The 24659-nt window shown below is 45.0% G+C and overlaps 1 pseudogene; it reads right to left on the bottom strand.

The window, feature by feature from the left end:
* LOC125908873 (keratin, type II cytoskeletal 8-like) overlaps window positions 1-24659 on the bottom strand; it is a 327398-nt pseudogene that overhangs the window by 155598 nt on the left and 147141 nt on the right.

Raw genomic sequence — 24659 nt, 5'->3', positions numbered from 1 at the left:
ATTCCAGTTTTCCCCCTGGAGACATAAATGTAAATATTACCATTCTAGTTCTGGCTGAAAGGCATTACAGGTATCCCCTAATTATCAAAAGTTCATGTTACATCACTTTGCTTTTCAGAAAGGCCTACAGGGGCGCCTGGGTAGCTCAGTTGAGCGTCCGACTTCAGCTCAGGTCATGATCTTGTGGTTTGTGAGTTTGAGCCCCACATAGGGCTCTGTGCTGACAGCTCAGAGCCTGGAACCTGCTTTGGATTCTGTGTCTCCCTCTCGCTTTGTGCCCCTCTCCCACTCTCACTCTGCCTGTCTCTCTCTCAAAAAAATATAAACGTAAAAAAAAAAAAAAAAAAAAAAAAAAAAAAAACCCAACCCACAATTATATTTTTTTTTTCAAACCAAAAAAAAAATAAAAAGAGTTTTTCCCTTTATGATTGAAAAAACAATGCAAAAGTTGGGGCCCCTGGGTGGTTCAGTTAGTTAGGCGGCTGACTTCCGCTCAGGTCATGATCTCGTGGTTGGTGGGTTCAAGCTTGGCATCGGGCTTTGTGCTGACAGCTCAGAATCTGGAGCCTGCTTCGGATTCGGTGTGTGTGTGTGTGTGTGTCTGCCCCTCCCCCGCTCATGCTCGGTCTCTCAAAAATAAACATTAAAAAAGATTTTTTTTTTTAAATGTGAAAACTGAGAATAGCATTTAGTGTTTGTTTTACAGTCAGCCACTATCAAGCACACACCCCAGCCACAACAGTGGCGCCACCAAGCTCCTTCCGCATGAACTACACTCAGCGTGGCAGCATCCAGCCCTCACAGCCCTGAAAAGTGTGAGCATCCCAGCCTTTTCTTGGTTTATGTTGTGCTTCTGTTAGCAAGATGTGTCCTAAGAAAGGCCTAAGAGAGGCAATTTTTTTTGGCTCTGGGAATGCTCAAAAATTTTTTCCACATAAATTAACGGGGATTCCTGCTTCACTTTATACTATTGTGGCTTACAAAAGTTTTCATAGTAACACTCTACTTTTGGGTAGCCGGGGAAACCAACATTCAAGCCCTCAACGTCTTTAGACTCCAAACGCTGCAGTAGTCCTGGGTCTCCGTAGCTCCTGTCCTGCTCTTCTACGTTCATCCCCCCACCGTGTATGACATATATCTTATTCCCTGCCCACTCCCTGCTTACAGGATAAAGTCCTGTCACCTGTGCAGGGCGTTCGTTCCTTTAGAGTTCAACCCCAACCTACAGTCTGGCTTTCCTGCCCACAGCCAGTGCCTGCCCACATGTGACTCCTGCCTGCCAGTGCCCTATTCTTTCATACTTCCTGGCCACTTACTGAAAGGCCCTTCCTCCTGTTGTCTGGTTGGAGCGCCCTGACTCCTCTTTCCAGAACCTGCTCAAATGTAGCTTTCTGTGAAATGGGCCCACCAGCATCCAGTGGGTTCTTGAATGCTTTCCTCAGTCTTTACTTGGCCCGGGGTTCCCTTTTCCTCCTTCCCAACCTCAGAATTCCTAGTTTCCTTCCAGATGTGGCTCTGCTATTGCTTAAAAATGTTTTCTTAAAATGTTATTTGACATAATTTAAGACTTAAAGGGAGATTGCAGGAATAGTATACAAAGAATTCATGTACATTGTTCACCCAGATTCCCTAAATGTTAATGTTTTGCCACATTTGCCTTCATCTCTCTAGATCTATCCGTCTATTTATCTGGAGGTATAATTTTATTCTTTCCCAACTGTTGGTGAGTTGCTTGCAGACTTTATACCCCTCTATTCCTTCAACGTGTATGTTTTCTCATCCTCTTAGCTAATCATAGAACAATTATCGAAATTAGGCAATTAACTTTGATATTGATTATTATCTAACATACAGACTTTCCTCAGATTTCACAAAGTACCCCAATGCAGTCCTTTATCACAAAGGGAAGTCCAGATCATGATTCATACATTGCGTTTAGTTATGTCTCTTTTGTATTCTTTAATCTAGAAGAGTTACCTTTTTTTTTTTTTTTTTTGGTCTTTCATGACATTTTTGAAGTGTCTAGGCCAGTTATTTTATACAAAGCATCTCATTGTAGGTTGGCCGGTTGTTTCCTCGTGATGGGTTCATGGTGTACCGATTTGGCTGGAGTATCCCATGGGCTATGCTGTGTTCACCTGTGTTCACCCTGAGGTGTCACTATCAAGATGTCCATGAGGTCACTGTCTCATTTCTGGTCATGTTAACATTGATCACTTGGTTGATTTGTTGATGTGTCTGATTCTTCCCCTGGCCAGTGAGGCCCTTTGCAAGGTTAAGGAGGGAATTGGCCTGATTCATCCTGGTGTCCTGGTACCTGAGGATGTGGAAATCCAGAGAAGTGAGGAACAAACACCAGCTGAGCCCCTCCCGTGTGTCTGATTCTATGGCTGTTTTTCATCTAAGCCTCATAACCCCCCTATAATTTAGTCATTTGTGCTCCTTTTGCATGTGTGCTGAATGAAGATGAGCAATTTGCCTAAGGGTACTTGAGTGGTAAGTACCAGGGCCAGATTCAAATCTGGTTCTGTCTGCCACTTTCTATAACACGAATGCCTTAGACACAATAAACGGTCAATGACATTCATTAAATGGAAAAGTCTAACACCAAGACTATCAAAAAACTTAACACCCTCCTACATCAATGAGGGTGCTTTCTATCATTTATCCTTTCAACAAATATTGATGGTGGGTCTACTGTGTACCAGACAGTATTATAGATAATGGAGATATAGCAGTGAACAAATAGCTTACGTTCTAGTGGGACTCTGCAAATACCAACAAATCCAACTAAAGTGGCTTGAACAATAACAAGAAGGTTAGCTGTAGAGCAGTTCCAGGGTTGATTAATTTAGCAGCTCAAAGACGTCATGACTAAGACTCCGTTCTCTTAGCTCTCCCTTTAGGGATGCAAGATATTTGCCTTAGTTTTAAGCAAGACATCCTCAAAGGAAACAAAGGGGGCATTCCTGCCATGAACCCTTTATACGGGCAAAGAAAGTCTTGCTAGAATCTCCCAGCTACCTTCCCTTCTACCTCACTGGCCAGAATGGCATGACCAGCCCACGTCTAAATTAACCTCTTGGCAAGAGAAATGGGCTGCCACGTGGGCCTTGGGCAATTTAGATTTGTACCAACCCCCCCCCCCTTTTCCAGACCTCCAGGCTCAACCTTCCCCAAAGCACTTGGTTGTCAGAAGAGTAGGAGGAAAATGAACAAAATTGCAATTTTCTTTTAAGAAGGAATGAGGGGGAAAGGCTATTGAGTAGGCAACTGACAATATTTGCCACTTTTCCCATTCATGAAATTACCAAATATTTACAAACTCTGTGGCTTCTTAGAAACTCTTCTTTATGTAAATAAAAATTTGCCTCATTGCTATTCCTTATATTCATTACATCAAGATCTACCTCTTTTTACTAAGTCATATGATGTCTCTGCCTTTATCGATCTCCGTGTCTTTGGTCTCCTTCTAAAACAAGGTCCCCTTTACGTGACTGTAGGGAATCTTAGCCAGAGGAGGTTTAGAAAATATTTAAGAACTGTTCCTAGGATATGCATTGACCACTGACAGGGTAGGGTCCTGGAGCATCCTCCTGGGCCAGGCATTCACCATTTAGTGGCTGGATGGGGAGATCCAGGAGGATCCTAGGGGAGGAGGCAGGGAGGTTGGCAAGTGGGGGTGGGGGACACTCAGGTCATACTATTTACCGACTGGTATGGGAATATTTATTTCAGTAATGGAACAACCAGTATGACAGTACCCACGTGACAAGCTGGACATCAGCTCTGATCTTCCCAGTGTCAGTATAGTGACCATAGTACAGTATCCCCAGCTCCTACCAGGGTCGGCATTCAGGCTGCCTCCAGTTTTAACTGTAATATTAAGAGTATGATCAAAGGGTATGATCTAAGTTGTGTAAAAAGCATTTAAATCATGGTTTAGAAATATCCTTGCCCACTTTTTCACAGACTGCTGCTGCTGCTGGGGAGCTGGGAGTCACAGGATGTGGTAGAGGAGGGTAGGGATGGGAGTAAGGAGACCTGAGCTCAGGTCTGGCCAGTACTCATCTACTAGAGACTGGGGACTTGGCAGTCTCTTGGCCTCTATGAAGTTTGGTTTCCCCAACTGTAAAACGAAGGAGATGCCATCTCTCCTAGTACCAGGCACAGTAGGCATCGATTGCCTCCATCTACTCCTGACTTTGGCCTGAGGCCCTGGTGACCCTTGTCACATGCTCACTATGGTCCACCACTGACTAATCTGATGATCAAAAAGGTCCTGGAAGGTGTTGGTTCTGTGCCCTAACAAAGTGTATAGACTGCCACCTTCTGGTGTAAAGAATTAGTATCCAGATCCAGTGCTCCCCCTTGTGTCCCTGTCAAGATCTGCCCTTCGGGTAAAGCTGCAAGAGGAAGCCGAGGTGACCCTGGGGCCGGTGGTGGCTTTAGGGTGATGTCTTCCTTCTGTCAGTGAAACTCTGAGAAAGAGAAGATACTGAGTTTTGAAAAGCTGTTTCTAAGTGACAGTGCTCTTGTTTTTAGAGACTGGGAAGGTGCTGGCAAGGGCGTCGTTGCACAGACAGGAGGTCTTTGTCAGGGATTTATTAGACCCTGTTTAGAGACAGCAGTGGTCAGTCCGTCCACAAATATTTACAGAGCACTTCATACGTACCAGACAAGTGCTTTGGTAAATAATTTTGAACAAAACAAGCCAAGTTCCTGGTCTCATTGTCTAGTGGGAAAGTTTGGTGATAAGATGAATTCTTTTTTAACTGATATACCTTAACTGAAGACAAGATGTCATCTGAACAGAAAAACTGAATGCTACAGCGACTTGTATTTCAACACCTTCCAGCTGTTTTACACGTGTATGCACATTTTAAAAAGCTATAATCAAAATGCATGTTACCCTGAAGTTTGTTATAGTTCAATCATAATGAACACTCCTCTCTATGTTGCTAATCTGCATAATTATCCTTATAGCTACGTAGGAGGTAAATGTGTGGCCTATCAAAATCCATGTAGCAATTCCCTTAAGCTTGGACACATTTTTTCCCTTTTCTTTTTCTATAAGAGAAGTTGCTGATGTTGACTTCTTCATGCGGACTTTTTATTGCATTACTGTTTAGTAATCATGAATATGGTTCTAGGATCCCATGTGTTGCCATATTGTTTCCCCAAAGAGCTATTACTATTTATAATGGCATAGTTTATATTATATAAGTGAGCCAATTTGGCTGCAACATTGGGTACGTTGAATGTTGTGACTTTAACACATTTTTGAGGATTAATATTTTAAAAGAGGGTCCCAAATTTGCTTTAATCTGCATTTCTTTGGATATCAGTGCACAGGTTCTTTTTTTGCCTGTATAATTGCTCCTTTGTGAAACGGCTGTTCTTACTGCAGTTAAGCATTTGAGTCTTTCCTGTGAAGACAGAAAAGCACCAGAAGTCTGCAGTATTGCACCCCAGGGAGTCAGAATGGCACTTACTGCATTATTCACTGGGTTAATAAGTCCTTCTGGAATCTTCCTAAGAAAGCTCAGCTGTTTCAGAATCTAGAGTGCAACTCTGTTCTGCCGCCCAGAACTACTAAGTGAGGAAAGGGATTCTGTGACACCCTTGGCTGGGCTTGACTCACTAATGGAAGGGACATAATTGCCCACTGTTTATTAAAGAGTTGGACATCAGCCCAGGTTACAATAATGTAAATGAAAATTATGTGATTGGAGAGTTAATTCGTTTCCTAGTGACTCTGAAGGATACAAAGCATCGTTGAATGTCTCTGTTGGAAAGGTCTTTCTGCTATGGCCCAGAGCCCTGGCCCAGAGCAGTCAAGTGACTTGCCCAAGCTTACAGAGAGAGCTAGAACCTCTAGCTCCTGGTTCTCATCTGTCCTAGATTTGAATCTAAATGAACCTGTGATTCTCTCCTTCCAGGCCCCTGCCCCCAATTGTCCACCTCTTGCCTGCCTGGATGACTTCCAGAACACGGTTCTGGGAACACTTTCTGTGTTGTGGGAGTTGGTTTCCTTTTCCTACCTAGCCTCCAACAAGAACTCTGGGCCTTTCCTCTCTGGGAACTCCAAGTGCCCCACCACCCAGGGATCCAAGCAGGAGCTCAAATACTTGGCTTAAGCACACGTTCTTTTCCTGAAAGAAGACTGGAAATGTTAGAAACTGGGCCTGTGTGAGGGTGAGCGATTTTGACTCTGTCAGAAAGGCTTTGGGTTTAATAACCCACCCCACTACTATTTTCTGGGATGATTGGATGAAGAAGGAACAAATGTTTGATTAACACATACTATGCATTAGGCACCGCCTCATTTAGTTTCTTAAAAACACCTGTAGAGTAACAGATTTGGAAATGGAGGCTCAGAGAGGTCAGGTAACTCCATCAGCTCCCACAGCTAAGATGTGTTACTCACTGATCCTCAAATGGGGGTATGGTGGGGACCTGGAATGGCCAATAAGAGTCTCCAGGGAGCTTTTCCAAACCATCTTGCTATGTTTTCCATTGACAATGACTGCACTGTACAGAGCCATCTATAAGATTTGTGTGCCAGGGTGCCACCCCCGGGATATTCTAGTCTGGACAGGTGTCAATAAACTGGTGATGTATATAGTAAGAGGCAGATTGAAATCTATGTAGAGGGGCTATAATGACAGTAAGGAAAAGAAGCATCTGAAGAAATTCCTTAGGGAAAAAGAAATAGAAGACTCCTAAGGATTGGGACACAGGGAAATATAACTCAAGACCAGAGAAGAGAAGTAGTCCCAGTGGGTGGGAGGGTGCGGGGGGGGGGGGCAGGCTGACCCATTCCCAGGAAGGATGTGGCTGGAGGGAAGAGGGGCATGGTGCAGGCTTGGCAGGGGTGGGTGGGTGGCAGATTTGTGGTAGAATCTCTCTCTACCACACTCAGAACAGAGAGGCAGCAGCTATTACCATAGAGCACTTGACCAGAGGTTCTAAGACCTAGTGCTGGCTGTGTGGCCTCAATCAAGTCACATCACCTCTCTTGGACTGGACTTCTTCTCCTTTACAAGAGGCCTAAAAATAACCTTCTCTGGCTACTTCTCAGAGAGATCATGGGAACCAACCGGGTCAACTCATATGAAAGGGTTTTGTAAATTGTGAAACACTGTGCAAATATTCCACATGGATTACTGGGTACAGCAGTAAGTTCTAATTCGCTGTCATTCAGAATTTCAGCCCCTCAGTTTGTTTGTGGTTTGCATTATTGGCAAGGTAGCATTTGATGCCCATTGAGAGTGTGCATGCCTACTAGACCCTGGCATAGGGTAAGCCCCCCGTTAGTGTGAATGCCCTCCCTTCCCCCAGCCCTGATGTTCTGTCCTGAGCCCATCCAGATGGATCAGCTACATAGAAAGTACCCTCTGAAACTTATCTGACTGACCTTTTTTTTTTTTAATTTTTTTTAACGTTTATTTATTTTTGAGACAGAGAGAGATAGAGCATGAACGGGGGAGGGGCAGAGAGAGAGGGAGACACAGAATCGGAAGCAGGCTCCAGGCTCTGAGCCGTCAGCCCAGAGCCCGACGCAGGGCTCAAACTCACAGACCACGAGATTGTGACCTGAGCTGAAGTCGGACGCCTAACCGACTGAGCCACCCAGGCGCCCCTTATCTGACTGACCTTTAAAAAAATCCAGCACCTTGAACATCACCCATCATCAGGGAAATACAAATCAAAACCAGAATGAGATACCTCCTCACATGTGTCAGAATGGCTAACATGAACAACTTAGGCAACAACAGATGGTGGCGAGGATGTGGAGAGAGAGGATCTCTTTTGCACTGTTGGTGGGAATGCAAGCTGATGCAGCCACTCTGGAAATCAGTGTGGAAGTTCCTCAAAAAGTTAAAAATAGAAGTACCCTACGATCCAGGAATTGTACTACTAGGTATTTATCCAAGGAATACAGGTGTGCTGTTTCAAAGGGACACATGCACCCCAGTGTTTATAGCAGCACTATAGACAACAGCCAAAGTATGGAAAGAGCTCACATGTCCATTGACAGATAAATGGATAAAGAAGATGTGGTGGGTGTGTATACACACACACACATATGTGTATACACACACACATATATATGTATACATATATATACATATACATACATACATACATACAATGGAATATTAATTGACAATCAAAAATAATGAAATCTTGCCATTTGCAACTATGTGGATGGAACTAGAGGATAGAGGGTATTATGCTAAGCGAAATTATCCAGAGAAAGACAAATGTCATATGACTTCACTCACATGAGGAATTTAAGATACAAAACAGATGAACATAAGGGAAGGGAAGCAAAACTAGTATAAAAACAAGGAAGGGAACAAAACATAAGAGACTCTTAAATACAGAGAATAAACTGAGGGTTGCTGGAGGGGTAATGGGTGGGGGGGATGGGCTAAGTGGGTAAGGGACATTAATGAAGACATTTGTTGGGATGGGCACTGGATGTTATACATAGGGGATAAGTCACTGGAATCTACTCCTGACATCATTATAGCACTATATGCTAACTAACTTGGATGTAAAATACATACATACATACATACATACGTAAAATTAAAAAAAAAACAGCTCTTGATCTTTAAAGAGTTTTTAGTGAAAAGTTCATTCATACAACAAAACACATACTGACCTTAAGAAAAAATATCCCCCAAATCTCCTGTGAAGCCCTTACTTGTCCTTCCCAGATGCTGCCCCTTCACTCTGCTAGCCTCACTCTGTGTGGATCTTTCTTGTCCTTTTGAAAAATAGCTTCATTACATATTTGATATCCCTAAGAAATGTATTAGTTTTTTTGTTTCTGAACTTCTTTTTTCAAAGTTTTAATTTTTTTAAACATTTATTTTTATTTTTGAGAATAAAATAAAGGGAGAGAGGGAGAGAGAGACAGAGTGTGAATGGGGGAGGGGCAGAGAGAGAGGCAGACACAGAATCCTAAACACGCTCCAGGCTCTGAGTTGTCAGCACAGAGCCCGACACAGGGCTCCAACCCATGAACCATGAGATCATGACCTGAGCTGAAGTCGGATGCTTAACTGACTGAGCCACTCAGGCACCCCTAATGTTTACTTAATTTTGAGAGACAGAGAGAGACAGAACACAAGCAGGGGAGGGGCAGAGAGAAAGGGAGACATAGACTCTGAAGCAGGCTCCAGGCTCTGAGCTGTTAGCACAGAGCCCAATGTGGGGCTCAAACCTATGAACCGTGAATTCATGACCTGAGCCAAAGTCAGATGCTTAAAAGACTAAGCCACCCAGGCGCCTGTATCTGAACTTCTAAAGTCAATTTATTTTGAGAGAGAGAGAGAGAGAGAGAGAGAGGGGGGCAAAGGGACAGAGAAAGAGGAGGGAGGGGGAGAGAGAGAGAGAGAGAGAGAGAGAGAGAGGGAGAGAGAATATCCCAAGCAGGCTCTGCAGTGTCAGTGTAGAGCCCAATGCAAGGCTTGAACTCACAAACCAGGATTAGGACCTGAGCCGAAATCAAGAGTTGGATGCTTAACTGACTGAACCACCCAGGCACCCCATGTCTCTGAACTTTTATAAAGACGATTGTACTGTAAGTATGTTTCTATAACTTACTTCTTGCATCTGTGATGTCCCTGTGGTGATAGATACAGCTGCAGCTCGTTCATTTTTCACTGGTATATAGTATTCCATGATGGGGATGTGCTATCATTCACTTACCTGTTCTACAGCAAATGGACATTGGGTTGTTTCCAGTTTGAGAATATTATAAACAATACTTTTCTAGGTCTCCTGTAGCATATGGGTAACAGCTTGTATGTATCTACAAGTGGAAGTGCTGGGTCATTTAGCATGTAGGTCTTTAATTTTTAAGATAAGGCCAAACTCTTCCAACAGGTTATACAACTTAACACACCAACAGTATATGAGAATTTGCACTGTTCTGCATTCCTGTTCATGCTTGATTGCTTCTAAATTTCTGGTTACTGTGGACAAGACAAATCTTGATTAACAACAGATAGGAAGTAGGAAGGCACTTGTCTGTCAGCCAGGGCTCGAGACTAACTCACCAGAGGAGAAATCCCACCTGATCCTGTGACTAGCTACAGCCAGCTCCATAGCACCATCCAGTATTTGCTCATTTTGGTTTCAGTTTGCATTTCTTTATTAATAAGGACGTTGAGCATCTTTTCATGTACTTGTGGCCTTTTGGTCTTCATGTCTGAAATGCCTGTTCATGTCTTTTGCCCATTTAAAAATTAAGTTTTTTCCTATTGAGGTGTAGCTGCCTTTTATAGATTCTGGACACAAATTCTTTGCCAGTTGTATGTGTGATAGTGATCTTCTCCCAGTCTCTGGCTTGTCTTGTCACGCTCTGTGATTTTTTTCCCCCAATGAATAGAAGTTCTTATTTTAATGCACAGTCCATCTTTCCCTTCATCATTTCCTTCACTTTTGGCATCTTGTTTAGGAAATTATTTTTCACCTGAGATCACACAGATAATCTCCCACATTTCCTGCTGTAAGTTACAAAATTCCAAATGCCTTTCTTAGGACTGTTCTGTCTTCTGAGCTCCTGCATCTTTCCATAAAATGTAAGCCAGAGGTTATTTCTATTCTAGTATGTCTCCTCTCAGCACAGAGGGCTTTCAGTTCTGACAGGTGCCAAGAGAAAGACTTCATTGGGGGCTGCAGGCTTGGCTCTCAAAGGCCGTGTGTCCTGCATCCTTCAGCTGCTCCAAAACCCCTAGGAGGCGCCTCCACACCAGATATGGAGCTCCCTACCCTACAATCTGCTCGGCTCAGAGGTGGTGAAGCCCGTCCCTCGGCCCTGCTCAGCTGTGCCCAGCTCCTGCCCCCATGCTCTCACATCCCAGCAGCCCGCAAGGGTAGCACCTCTGCATCAGCTAACATACTCCTGCCGTCACCCAGCTTCACACTGGGCCTGAGCCCCTGGGGCTCAGGCTTCTCCTTGGTTTGGAAAGAACCACATGAAAGCTTCCTCGCCAGTCTTTCAAACCCATCCTCCTCCCTCTTGCTCTGTCTCCTTTCCTGGAATTCCTCCTGATTCTGTATGGTCATTTGGAGGACCCCTCACAACAGTTTGTTATTAGGTCAGATGCTGCTATCTATGGTTTGATTCTGCCCCAAACCTCTTTGGCATGTAACTGAATGAACTAAAGGCTCCTCAAAGGACCAAAACTCTTAGGAGATCACAAAAAGTGTAACATACTGAGGGTGAGGCATGGTGCCCTTTGCCTGTCTGAATACTCCATTTCATTATCACCAGTTAATAGCTGCCTATTTCCTCTTACCTCAGTTTTCTTATCTGGAAGACCCAGTTAATAATCACAGTATTATAGGGGTGCCTGGGTGGCTTAGCCGGTTAAGTGTCCGACTTTGGCTCAGATCATAATCTCACCATTCATGGGTTCAAGCCCCGCGTTGGGCTCTGTGCTGAACTCTTGCTCAGCGCCTGGAGTCTGCTTCGGATTCTGTGTCTCCTTCTCTTTCTGCCCCTCCCCATCTCGTGCTCTGTCTCACTCTGTCTCTCAAAAATAAATAAATGTAATAAAATTTTTTTTTAAATAAAAAAATAATCGTAGTATTACAGATGAAATGAGACAACACAGGGAAGGCTCACTGTGCTTGGCACTTAATAGGAATCCATAAGTATTTGTTTCCTGTTGTCTTAGCTTGAGTTCCCCAGAAAACGGAGCCTGCAGCCGGTCTTATGCACTGATGCTTTATTGGCTGGCTTCACCCAGGGCAACAAGAGTGAGGGGGGAAAGAGAAGAGAGGGAGGAAGGAAGAGCAAATACTGGATGGTGGTACTGAGCTGGCATGGCCGGTTATGGGGTCATGCGGGATTTCTCTGAAGAGACCATCTGGAGCCTTGGAGGAGAGAAGAACACCTTACTTTCCAGCACCTTCCTATTTCCTGTCTCTGGCTAATCAAAGTTTGCCCTACGGGGTACTTAGTCCTTGCATTTCTGCACGCCCCTACAAGCCCACCCCCCTGAGACTTCGGGCAACCTCTGGAGAAGCCAAGGCCTCTATGAGTCAGGTGAGCTCAGGTCTGGGGGTCTGAGCTGCTGTGATTCTTGCTGTGGTGGGCAAGATGGAAGCACCTAGTACTCTGGCCCTTGTCCTTAGAGGAGGTGGAGGCAACCAGTGGCATTGGGAGAGGGGGTGATGGTGGTAGCTGCTAGGACCTTATGAGCTCACAAATAGTATGAGCTCTGCCAGGACCACTTGGGCCAAGAATTAAGGAGAGGGGTCAAGGCCTGGGACAAGGAATGTTTGAGGGCCAAGGAGACATAATAGGGAGCATATAAACTGGATCTGGTACATCTTTCACTCTTAGATTTATGTGACCTCTGCTTCCTAGAACAGCGCATCCACATGGATGTAGGTATGTCCATATTCCTTAACTCATTCGACATTTATTTGCACAGTACCCATAAGGGTGCAGAGATGAATGAAGCACGCATCAAGCACATGACTTCATGCACTGTGCAGATAGTCTATTGGGGAAGGACCAGAGGAGTGAACTTTGTACGGCCACTGAATGCTATGCAGAGTTATGTTAGCATCATCGGTTATTCCAGGGCTCAGCAAGAATTTTCTGTAGAAGGCTAGAGAGCAAATAGTTCAGGCTTGGCAGGCCTCATACAGCTCTTGCATTCTGTTTATATCCCTTTGAAAATGCAAACACCTTTCTTAGCTTGTATTCCCAATAAAAACAGACTGGGGGCACTAACAATCTCCCGACCTAAGTGGCTTAGCACATTGAAGGTTTAGACTTGCTCACTTACTGTCCCAGGCAGCCTCAGTGATCTCCTGAGCAGCTAGGCTCCGTGAGGTACTTCAGGGACCCAGGCCACCTCCATCATGTGAGGCCACCGTCTCTGCCATCCTGCGAAAGAAGAAAAGAGGGTTGAAGGCTTGCATGAGACCTTTGAAGAGGCACATTACTTCTGCACACATGTTCTTGGTTAGAATTCAAACAGTCCCAACAGAACCGCAAGGGATATGAGGAAATCACTTTCCAGTATGTCTAGGAAGAGGCAACAGCTTGATAAATAAATTATAGCACTGTCTGTGGCAGAGAGTCAAGAGGACTTTAAGACACGTGCCTGTGTCAGAGGAGCCCAGGATCTGGGTGGGGAGAAAAGTGAGCATGTATGAAAATGTGAGTAACAGTACAATTGCAAACACCGTGTCAAGCATAGCATTCGCAGTATAGTTGCTGACTATATCAGTAACTATACGATAACAAAAGACTGTAAGAGTTCACAGAACCAAGAGATCGAACTGATCTGGAGTAGTTGGATAAAGTTTCATGGAGAAGGCGACTTGAATTAGGTCTTGAAGGACTGGTGAAATGTAGCCAGAGGCAGAGGAAGGGGAAGCAGCACCAACAAAAGGGTCACCCTGGAGAAGGTGGCAAAGTCCCGAGTTAACACTTGGTAAAGTGCACGTGCTAACCAGTCCTGATGATTACTGGCCAGGTGAGTCTCAGTTGTTGGGTCTGGGAGACGTTCCTAGGGCAGGGACCCCGAGGTGTGTGTGTGCGCGTGGGAGCTCAGGACAGCAGTTAGAGATGACTTCTGATCGATTTAACCACCTGCTGAAGGATGTTATTCGTCTTTGAACACCCAGGATGGCTCTATCAGTGCCTGCTGGCTAAACATCTGCCCTGCATTGGAGACTAATGGCAGCTGAGGCTGTAAAGTCACGTTGGAGTTAAGTTGTGAAGGGCTTTAACATTTTTTTTCATTTTATTTATTTGAGAGAGAGAGAGAGAAAGCACAATCAGGGGAAAGGGGCAGTGGGGGGAGAGGGGGAGGGGGAGGAGGAAGGGGAGGGGGAGAGAGAGAAACAATCTTTAAAATTTTTTTTAATTTTTTAATGTTTTTATTTATTTTTGAAGGAGAGAGAGCAAATGGGGGAGGGGCAGAGAGAGAGGGAGACACAGAATCCAAAGCAGGCTCCAGGCTCCAAGCTGTCAGCAAAGAGCTGGACGCGGAGCTCGAACTCACAGACTGCGAGATCATGAGTGGAACAGAAGTTGGACGCTCAACCGACTGAGCCACCCAGGCGCCCCCCCCCACCAAAAAAAATTTTTTTTAACGTTTATTCAGTTTTTGAGAGACAGAGAGCATGAGCAGGGGAGGGGCAGAGAGAGGGAGACACAGAATCCAAAGCAGGCTCCAGGCTCTGAGCTGTCAGCACAGAGCCCAATGATGGACTTGAACTCAGGAACCGTGAGACCACAACCTGAGCTGAAATCAGATGCTTAACCAACTGAGCCAAAAAGGCACCACAAATTGTGAAGGGCTTTAAATGCCCAGGTGCTTGGGATTCCCAAAGATGAACATCGTTTATTTTCAGAGACAAAACTTAGGACCCCCCCCCCCCACCAATAAACATCTAATAATGAATGAATGGTTAAAAAAACAATAGTCTATCTATACAATGGAATAGCCTGTAATCCTTGAAAATCAAGTTCCTGATGACTCATTGATGACATGGAATAAGAAAAAAATAGGAAACTATCAACTAGAATACCAATAATTAAAACTATAAAGATATTAAGAATAAACATTAAACTGTAAATTATGGTTATTTTTGATAGTAGTGGGATGCTTGATTTTTCTTTTCATAATTTTTTGTGTTTTAACTTTCTGTAATGAGTACATAGAATTTTTAGAGTGACTAACATGTAATAAATATTCTTTTTCAAATGCAAAGCTTAAACACGTGGAGTTTGGTCAGGTGGTTGCTGTTTCTGTTTTATTCTTTCAGTGCAGATGGATCCTATCTTCATATCCACAGCATGCAGGATCTGTTCACCCACATCGTTCAGTTCACAGTGGCTGAGTGCCATCTGTGCCTGTGGTATTAGACTTCGCTTGCCACTGTGCATATGACTGGAAAACCCTCCTGACTTGTCATCATTCTTGAAAGGTCTTCCAGGGCACCTGTAATTTTAGCCATTTCCTGAGGCTTCTGGAACTCCAGGGTGAATATCTATATCAGGAAAGCACCTGATCACTGGGAGTAGGAGCTCCGAGATGTGGGAAGGCGGAAGATGGACATAGAACTACAGGGAGTGAGATCACATTCAGACAGAACTTCTCAATGTGTAGATGACAAAAATGAGGCCAGCAAGAGGAAGGCTCCTGCTCAAGATTACACAGTCAGCTAGTGGCAAGTGGGGACTTGGGCCCAGGTCTCCAGCATCCTGTGCTGTCATTAACAGTCACAGGCCTGTAGGGGCACCTGGGTGCCTAGATTGGTTAAGCGTCTGACTTTGGCTCAGGCCATGATATGGTGGTTTCTGGGTTCAAGCCCCTTGTTGGGCTCTGTGCTGACAGCTCAGAGCCTGGAGCCTGCTTTGGGTTCTGTGTGTCCTCCTCTCTCTCTCTGCCCCTCCCCTGCTCAAGATCTGTCTCTCTCAAAAGTAAATAAACATTAAAAAACAATTAAAAAAATTTTTAAACAAAACAAATGAGTCACAGGCCTGTAGACAACTGGCTTTTCTAGGTCCTGGTCAAATTCATTTTTTTTTTGCCCACTTTTCAGATGTAGTGTGGGTTGAAGTTCACTGAATCGTTTCTATTTCTTGTCTATTCAGTTTTGTGGCTCCCCAAGTCTCTTTAACTGCACGCTGATCTTGTTTAATTCCAATATAGTACCAAAATAGTGAAAAGATTCTCTGAAAACAGTTTGGCAGTTTCTGAAAAATGTTCATAAACACAGAGTTACTGTAAGACCCAGCAAAAGCCATTCCTACATATATACCCAAGAGACTGTAAGCACACGTCCACTTAAAATCACACACCCATGTTCACAGCAGCATTATCCATGATAGCCAAAAAGTGGAAACCACCAACTGATGAATGGATAAGCAAACCATCCTATAACCATACAATGGCAACTTACATGGCAATTAAGAAGGAATGAAGTGCTGATACATGCTCAAGCATGGATGCACCTTGAGAACGTTTGCTAAGTGAAAGAAGCCAGTCACCAAAGACATGTTGTATGGTTCCATTTGTATGCAATTTCCAGAATGGGCATATCCATAGAGACAGCATAGATTCGTGGTTTCCAGAGGCTGGGGGAAGATGCATGGTAGTAACTGCTAACGGATATGGCATTTCTTTATCGAATGATAAAAATGTTCTGGAAGGAGATAGTGGAGGAAAACCACAATGAGAGTTTTGTAATACAATGATCTACATTTAGAAGCTAGATGCATGAGCCTAACACAGCGTTTATATGCAGGTCTTCTGCTCCAAGTGGAGTGGTGGAATGCATTCTGCCTTATGAGGTAGCTAATGAGATACTAATTAGAATCCTAGTTCCTCCACTAGCCAGATGCAAGGCCTTAGTCAAGTTGCTCACTCTTGATCAACCTCTGTTTCTTCATCTGTCAAATGGGGCAATGAAGTCTGTCTAGCAGGTAGTTGCACGTACAGAGCCTCACACTCATCACTTGGTTGCCTTTGGCTTCCCTTTCTCACCTCTTCCCCTGTCTCGGGAGCTGTGCAATATTGGGGGTGTTTGCCCTCCTTAGCAGGTGCAAGACGACTTCCTGGCACAGGGGTCTGGAAGCTTTTCTGAGTGAGGGCTTCTCAAGTATCACAGGCACAGGCATCATTTCTTTCCCATAGCTTTTCTCTAACTCTGTAGTTGGTGACTAGAACAAGGCTTCTCACACCAAAATGTACACTGAATCGCTTGGGGATCTTAAAATGTAGATTCTGAATTTCTGAGTCACAAGTCTGGGGTGGAACCCGAGAGTCTGCATTTCTAAACATCTCCCAGGTTGTGCTATTGTTTCTCATCCTTGCAAACACCTGCGAAGTATGGTATGAAGTCCCTGGAAATGTTAAGTTAGAATAGCTGATAGACCCTTGAGCATGTAGCAAACTTTGAGTGTCAGTGTAAGGTCCATAGAGGTAAAATAAATTAATATGGGTTCTATAAGAAGCTTGCAGAGATAGCATCAGAAATACTATCAAGATTTTTTGAAAGTCCTTTCAGGTATTCACAGAAATATCTAGAGCCTTCCACGAGAGCCCAGAGACGACATACGAAATTCTAATTAGAACGATAAATATTCAGAGTTGCATGAAGTGTCCACACTTTCCAAGCACAGCTTTAAACTAGTATCCCCTTCAATCTGCTTAGACCAAGTCTAGGAAGTAGGTAGAAGAGGAACAATTGTCCTTATTTTGTAGATGACAAAGCTGAAGTTCAAGCAGGTTAAGGGGCCTGTGAAGGGCACCTGGACGGTCAGTGGCTGAGCCAGGCATATGGAAGGCCCCTCCTCTCAGCACCTGGGTCCCCTCCCCTCCCCTCCCCTTCCCTTCTGAGGACATGACACAGGATTCTGTGCAACTCCACATCTTCCCTCTGGTGGGTGCACAAACTAGGCAGCTTCAGGGATAAAGAGGCAAGAGAGAGAACCTCTAGCAAAGAGTATCGGCAGATGTCTAAGATAATAGAGCTAGTAATAGTCCTACCCTTCTCTTTGCCCCCTGACCCCTATCAGAACTAAAAAATGTCACAGTCTTGCCTACACTAAAACAAGCCTGTTTGGGATCAAAACACCCACGTTGCTATCTTCTTGCTCTCATTGTTTATAGGACACAGGAAGGCCAAAGGTCCCCAGCCTTCAGCGTGTCCCCAGACTCCCTTTCACACAGCCTACCATGGCCTATCCAACTTGGCCCCTGAAACCTCTCAGGCCTTTGGCGAGGGGCCCAGTGGGAAGGCAGAAACAATCTCTCTTCAGAGTTGGAGTTTATGTCTGATAATTCATCAGCCGGGCATTCTCAAGTCTTAGGGGTAGGTGTGATTTTCAACCTTAATGTTTTAATTTCCATGCTGGGGCTCCACCCCTGGAGATCTGTGGTGGGGCTCGCATTTCTTCAAGTTTTCCAGGCATGCTAATGGGTAGCCAGAGTGGCAAGGATTTGTGGATCCCCCAACCCCAAAGACAGGTTACTTCTCTCCATTCTGTCCCACGTAGAGAGACTTTGCTCACCCTAGATTAAACATGTTACATGAATTTCATTCCACACAAATTAAGTTGTGTGTAGGAAGTGCAGGCTGGAAGGGAGACTGGTTCATTTCGTGGTTCTACCACTTGCCCCTCTCAGACAGCCCATGAGTGTGTTAGGGGCACAGACCTTTGGGTTTGCCTCCCAACTCCACTGCTGATGAATTCAACACGTTGCTAAATCGTTCCCAAGCCTCAGCTTTCTTATCTGTGACATGGGGCTGTGTTTTGTAGAAGGGATGCAGGGCTGGGAAGAGGGCATACTTGTCTGGCCCTGAGCATGGGGGTCCCTGTAAGGTTTGCATCCTAGGCACCTCACTTGCCTCACCTCGGTCCTTGCTCTGAGTGGGTGCAAGGAGATAGCGCATGCTCAGTGCTTAGCATCGTGTCAGGTGTAAGCCAAGCACTCAATAAATGGTGAGCAGGAGCCAAGAGGTGGGTCTACTACGTGCCTCTCAACTCAGCCGATTCCATTGTGTTTTATTCCACCCCAACAAGTGAAATTCCATTCCTTTCTATTTAACTCAGGTCAACAACCCAATTCCATCCCTCCTCTCCACCCCCCAACTCCTGCAGCTTTCCGAACTGGCCACAGCAACTTAATTTCACTCAGTTCAATTCTTCTAATATCCCCCGACTCCCAGAATTGTCAGATTCAATGACCACAAACACGCAGGGCGCCCAGTTTAGATAATCACGGAGCAATTATTTTAGCATCAGTATGTCCATGCTATGTTCAAGTTTAAACTGGAAATAAATCAGATCAGGCGTAGTGTTATTTGGCCGCGCCACCACCTGCCCTTCACCGCTCAGGCAGAGTTGGGCTCTTTGCTCGCTGGGGCTTTTTCTGCCCGCCTTATGGCATTTACAGTGTAAGACAAGTTTTAAGGGCTCCCTGGCAGACTGGGAGCACCTGGAAGACGACACTAATTCATATCTCTGTTTCTATCACTCAGCATAGCTCCCAGGACTGTTTGAGGAAGATAGGAGGGAAGGAAGGGAGTGAGGGAGCGAAGGAGAAAGAAAAGGAAACAAGGAAGGAAGGAAAGTTTGGTTGTCCACTCATCTGATTTAGCATATGAAAATGGAGAGGCGAAAATTACTCCCTCCTTTGTGCTCAACACTTTGTAATTTCAGTAATTAACACATGCCCAGTGTTTTAACATTTACAAATAGATTACACATGTTTATCTTATTTAATCTTCATATTAAGGCTTTTTTCTAATATTTATTTATTTTTCAGAGAGAGAGAGAGACAGCACGAGCAGAGAAGGGGCAGAGAAAGAGGGAAACCCAGAATCCCAGGCAGGCTCCAGGCTCTGAGCTGTCAGCACAGAGCCCAACACGGGGCTCGAACCCACAAACCTCGAGATCATGACCTGAGCTGAAGTCAGACGCTTAACCAACTGAGCTTCTCAGGCGCCTCTGGTTTTTTCAATGTTTATTTATTTTTGAGAGAGAGAGAATGCAGGAGCAGGGGAGGGGCAAAGAGAAAGGAAGAGTGAATCCCAAGCAGGCCCCACACCCCACACTGTCAGTGCAGAGCCCGACACAAGGCTTGAACCCACGAACCACGATATCATGACCTGAGCTGAAATCAAGAGTCTGACACTTAACCGACTGAGCCACCCGGGTGCCCCTTCATATCAAGACTTTAGAATAGGTCTTATTTTTAACCGCAGGCAGCAGAGTTGGTTACCCACTTACCAGTTATTCCGGGGGTCCCCATCTGTCTCCTTTTGTGAATATTGGGCCTCGGCTTTGTTCCTTCTTCCTGGGCCTCAGAGGGGGTGGGCGCTGCTCCCCGATTCCCAGATCACGGAGCAGCACAGGGCAGGGTGGGGGGCACTCCCTTTGCTAGTCGCCAGTTAGGCACCTGGCACAGTTCTAGAGGGATGCAGGAAAGTCTGGTGAAGGGCTTCGAGGAATGATTCTCCTTGCTCTTCAAAGAGCTGCTGTTCTGCTCCTTGGCTGCTGGACGGTGTTGCGTCTGAGCTTGAGGCCTGGAGAAGGAGCAGTTATCCTGAGCAGACACCAGCAGAGCAGGGAGACGGAAGGAACCCGGGGGCTGAAGAACAGCCTGGAGCTGAGAGCCCACCCTGACCCTCCTCCCTCCCACTTCTCCCTGCGAGACTCTTGATTGTCTCAGCTGTTTTGAGTTGGGTTTTCTGTTCTTTGCACCTGAAAGCATTCCACTCGACACGCTCCTTCTCATGGGTGAGAACAAATTGAGGCATCAGAAGGGAAATGACTTGCCCGGGCCGAGTAGCTGGTAAACCACAGAAAAGGGTCCCAGTCCCAGCTGTACCTGAGTTCAGGTCCAAGGCTGCCTCCACTATGCCTCGTGCCCCTCGCTCACTGTCGTTCCCTCCTTGGGGTTTGCCACCTTAACTCAGATTCCCACTGTTCAGCTGTCTCTTTGGGTTGAGTAAGATATTGAGGACCTTTATAAAAACGCAACTACATTTGTATTTCACTCCTGAACGTGTATGTCTGTGCACTGTGACGGATTGTTCTTTTCTCCCCTGAGAAGTAACAATTAATCCACTTTATTATATCAGCAGATTATCTTTTTTTTTTTAAATCTAATTTCTTGTCAAACAGGCTAACATACAGTGTATACAGTGTGCTCTTGGTTTTGGGGGTAGATTCCCGTGGTTCATCGCTTACACACAACGCCCAGTGCTCATCCCAGGTTACCATGTGGATACACTTGCTCACACAGGTGACTTTTCTTGTAGCCCAAAGAGGGATTTTTCTCCTTTTGAAAACACATTTTCCCCAGAAGGATGAAACTTTTTATTTTATTTTTTTTATTAAAAAAATTTTTTTTAAACGTTTATTTATTTTTGAGACAGAGAGAGACAGAGCATGAACGGGGGAGGGTCAGAGAGAGGGAGACATAGAATCCGAAACAGGCTCCAGGCTCTGAGCTCTCAGCACAGAGCCCGACGCGGGGCTCAAACTCACAGACCGTGAGATCATGACCTGAGCCCAAGTCGGACACTTATCCGACCGAGCCACCCAGGTGCCCCAAGGATGAAACATTTTAAAAGCATGTATTTTCGTAGTATGTAGGAATTACAAATAATCATTTTTTTTTTTTTTTAAAGTCACAAGGCACAGGCCTGGTCAGCAGATGTGAGGGCTTTAAATTTGCTTTCAGGTCTCCCTTCTAATTTATTCTTCATCTTTCACAAGTGGTATCAGAACATAAAGATTTCATCCTCCCTGCAGAGAATTAAAAGCACTTCACGTGAAAAATCAACTTTTTTTTTTCCTAGTAAGAAAAATAGTGTGATATCAGAGATTGTGAATATAATTAATGCCGCTGAATTATACACTTAAAAATGGTTACAATGGCACATTTTATGTTATATATTTTTTACCTCGATTTAAAATTTAATGATATATCAAAAGCCTTAAGTTATATACTTTAAATGGGTGAATTGTACGGTAAGTGAATTATATCTCAATAAAGCTGTTAAAAAAAGTAGAAAGGGCTATTATTTCCATTAAGAAAATGTTGTTTTCCATTGGCATTTACGTTTCTTAAAAAGTGACCTGATGTCTAAATCATTTCAACTTCGTTAATAAAAGGGACCCATGTGTGATCACCCATGTATAACATCAGTGGTAGTTATCACAACCTTTATAATAACTTCTTTGGGGTAATGTTTTATTTATTTTGTTTATTTGTTTATTTTTAATTTTTTAATGGTTGTTTATTTTTGAGAGACAGAGAGAGAGAGAGAGAGACCTCACAAGCAGGGGAGGGGCAGAGAGAGAGGGAGACACAGAATCGGAAGCAGGCTCCAGGCTCTGAGCTGTCAGCACAGAGCCCAACGTGGGGCTTGAACTTGTGAGCCGGAAGATCATGACCTGAGCCCAAGTCAGTCGGAGCCACCCAGGCACCCCTATTTTTATATCATTTGAAACTTTCAGAAAAGTTGTTAGCATTTTACATGCTCTTAAAATAACATAGGACACATATAGACACACAAAGAGGGGAAATTTGGACAATTTAAAGTAAGTATTATGCCATGCCATCAGGAGAAAATCCCATCATACAAAATAAACACAACTTTGAAATAACTAAATTTCACCACTTTAATACAATTGAAGTTCAGCATACAGCGGTTTCACTACCCAATGATAAAGCGCCTGGGCTCCTCACAAGTAAGGAGTTTGTGTATTACAGTTATGTGCTCCACATTTTTACACAAGGAAGCCATTCAAGTGCATACTTTATTTATTTATTATTTTTTGAGAGAGAGAGAGAACATGTGAGTGGGAGAGGAGTAGAGAGAGAGAAAAAAAATTTTTTTTTTAAATTTTGAGAGAGAAACTCTTAAGCAGGCTCCACACTCAGCACAGAGTCTGAGTTGGGGCTTGATCCCAAGACCTTGGATCATGACCTGAGCCGATGTCAAGAGTCTGACACTCAACGGACTGAGCCACCGAGGCTCCCCCAAATGCGTACTTTAAAATGGGAATACACTTAATACATGGCCTTTAAATTGTTTTAAAATTTTTCAGTGCAGGGGTGCCTGGGTGGCTCAGTCGGTTGAGCGTCTGACTTCAGCTCAGGTCATGATCTCACAGTCTGTGGGTTCAAGCCCCACGTCGGGCTCTGTGCTGACAGGTCAGAGCCCGGAGCCTGCTTCAGATTCTGTGTCTCCCTCTCTCTCTGCTCCTCCCCAGCTCGTGCTCTGTCTCTCTCAAAAATAAATAAACATTAAAAAAAATCAGTGCCAACATCTACAAATATGCACTTCTTGCAGCAAACTCCCATTTTCTCTTTCATAGGGTTCTGGGTCCCCTCCCCAGCTTCACAGCTCCCGCAGTGTATCCCTGGGGGAATGTCCTTTTCCAGCCCCTCTTCTCTCCCTGTTCCTGCCCTTCCAGGCTTGGAAACCTGAGAGGGAAACCAGTCTTCTCCCACAACTGACTGACTGTGATGGGGAGGAGGTCCCCCTGGTTGCTCTAATTGCTGATCTTTGGGATGGCCAGGGGACCTTGGTCCCTGAGCCACCTCATTGTCAAGAGGTTCCGTGTGGATGGGTAGAAGCTCCATCCAGCCCCAGTGTGACAGGACTCAAGCTCACGCAATCCCTTTGACATCGGTCGGCGCAGAATTGATCAGGCTCCCAACTTCCGGCTGCCTCACTCCGCCCCCACCTCATGTGCATCCCCCACTGGCGGTACCATGCTGCAGCTTGCTCTCCCTGTCTCTTTACTTTCCAGCTCTGGACCCCCCAGCCGTACTTTTCCAGAAATGGGATTAGAGGATGTTGGTTTGAAACCCTCTTAGGAACTCCCCTGGTGTAACCTGAGAAGGGTCGGTGCACAGAGAGTTCAGAGAGACTGAAGAAAGAGGCAGCCACTCCAGGTTGGTCCTGGCAATTTTAATAAGCAAAGGGAACTTACATATGAGGCTCGTCTGGCTGCAGCAAGACCAATAGGTCCCTGCAGCCGCCCTCCAAACCCTTAAAAGTTTACAAAGAGGATTTAATTGGGTTTAGTCACGCTTACAAAGTAGATGTTCTCAACACATCACTGTCTCAAGGCCAGGTCCTTGGTGCTGCCTCTGGGAGCAGGAAAAGCCAGCAGAACTCACTTTCCCAGGACAGGGGAGGAGTGAGGAGCCTCCCAGTGCCCGGGTCTGGCTTATAAATCAATCTGAGGTCATGTCTTTGCGATGATATTCCCCAGTAGAGGAAGTGGCCCTGGTCCCTTCTAGCTAACTCACCCTAGTGAGCCTCCTCTTCACCTCCCCCAGCTCTGCTCAGGCCAGCAAGCTCTGAGGCCCTACAAAAGATTGTCTCAGGGTCATTATCTTGGTACTTCTACTGTTGGCCTTTATGCATGGGACCAATCAGGGGACCCTCTCACAATGGCAGGAGATGGCAAAAAAGCCATCTCAATTTACAAACGTGCTCACCCCTCAAAGTTAAGCATCAATCCCCCTCCCCCAGTGCATCTTGCAGGGACCCAGGGTGGAATCATGGGGCTCGGGTGGGAGAAATGGGGTGCTGGTTCTCTAGAAATGATGTTTTGCATGTTAGAAAATTTGTACAGGGGTAGCTGGTGGAGTTGTTCTAAAAATGTGAGGTTTCCAGCTATGGGCTCTCACAGGCAATTCTGGAAAAGAGGAAAGATCCCACCGTCATGATATGTTGTTCAAATATAGTGAGGCAGTGCTACCCCGGGGACATTTATGAGCAGAAAGAGGGGCAGGGGTTAAGGATGGGGCTGAGGTAGGGCTGCTATTTGAAGGAGACACCTGCTGGGGAGCAGGAAGGAGCCTTCCAGCCAGGGAAGAATGTTTGCTAAGACTCTGTCTTGAAAGGATAGGGCCTTTTCAGGAAAGAGCCTGGGAGTGCCTGGGCAGGGAAGAGAGATGATTTTAGCAAGTGGGTTGCAGCCAGTTATGAAGGATATGGGGGTCCACATAAGGAGCATGGGCTTCTGTTGACTTAATGGGACACTCCAAGAATCTTCAAGTAGGAGAGTAACACCATGGTATTTTTTGTGTACTGTCTCCTTATGATAAAGACTATTACAATGA

Source organism: Panthera uncia, assembly GCF_023721935.1.
Source record: "Panthera uncia isolate 11264 chromosome B3 unlocalized genomic scaffold, Puncia_PCG_1.0 HiC_scaffold_1, whole genome shotgun sequence".
Classification (NCBI taxonomy): domain Eukaryota; kingdom Metazoa; phylum Chordata; class Mammalia; order Carnivora; family Felidae; genus Panthera; species Panthera uncia.
This window is presented reverse-complemented; position numbering and strand designations above follow the sequence as displayed.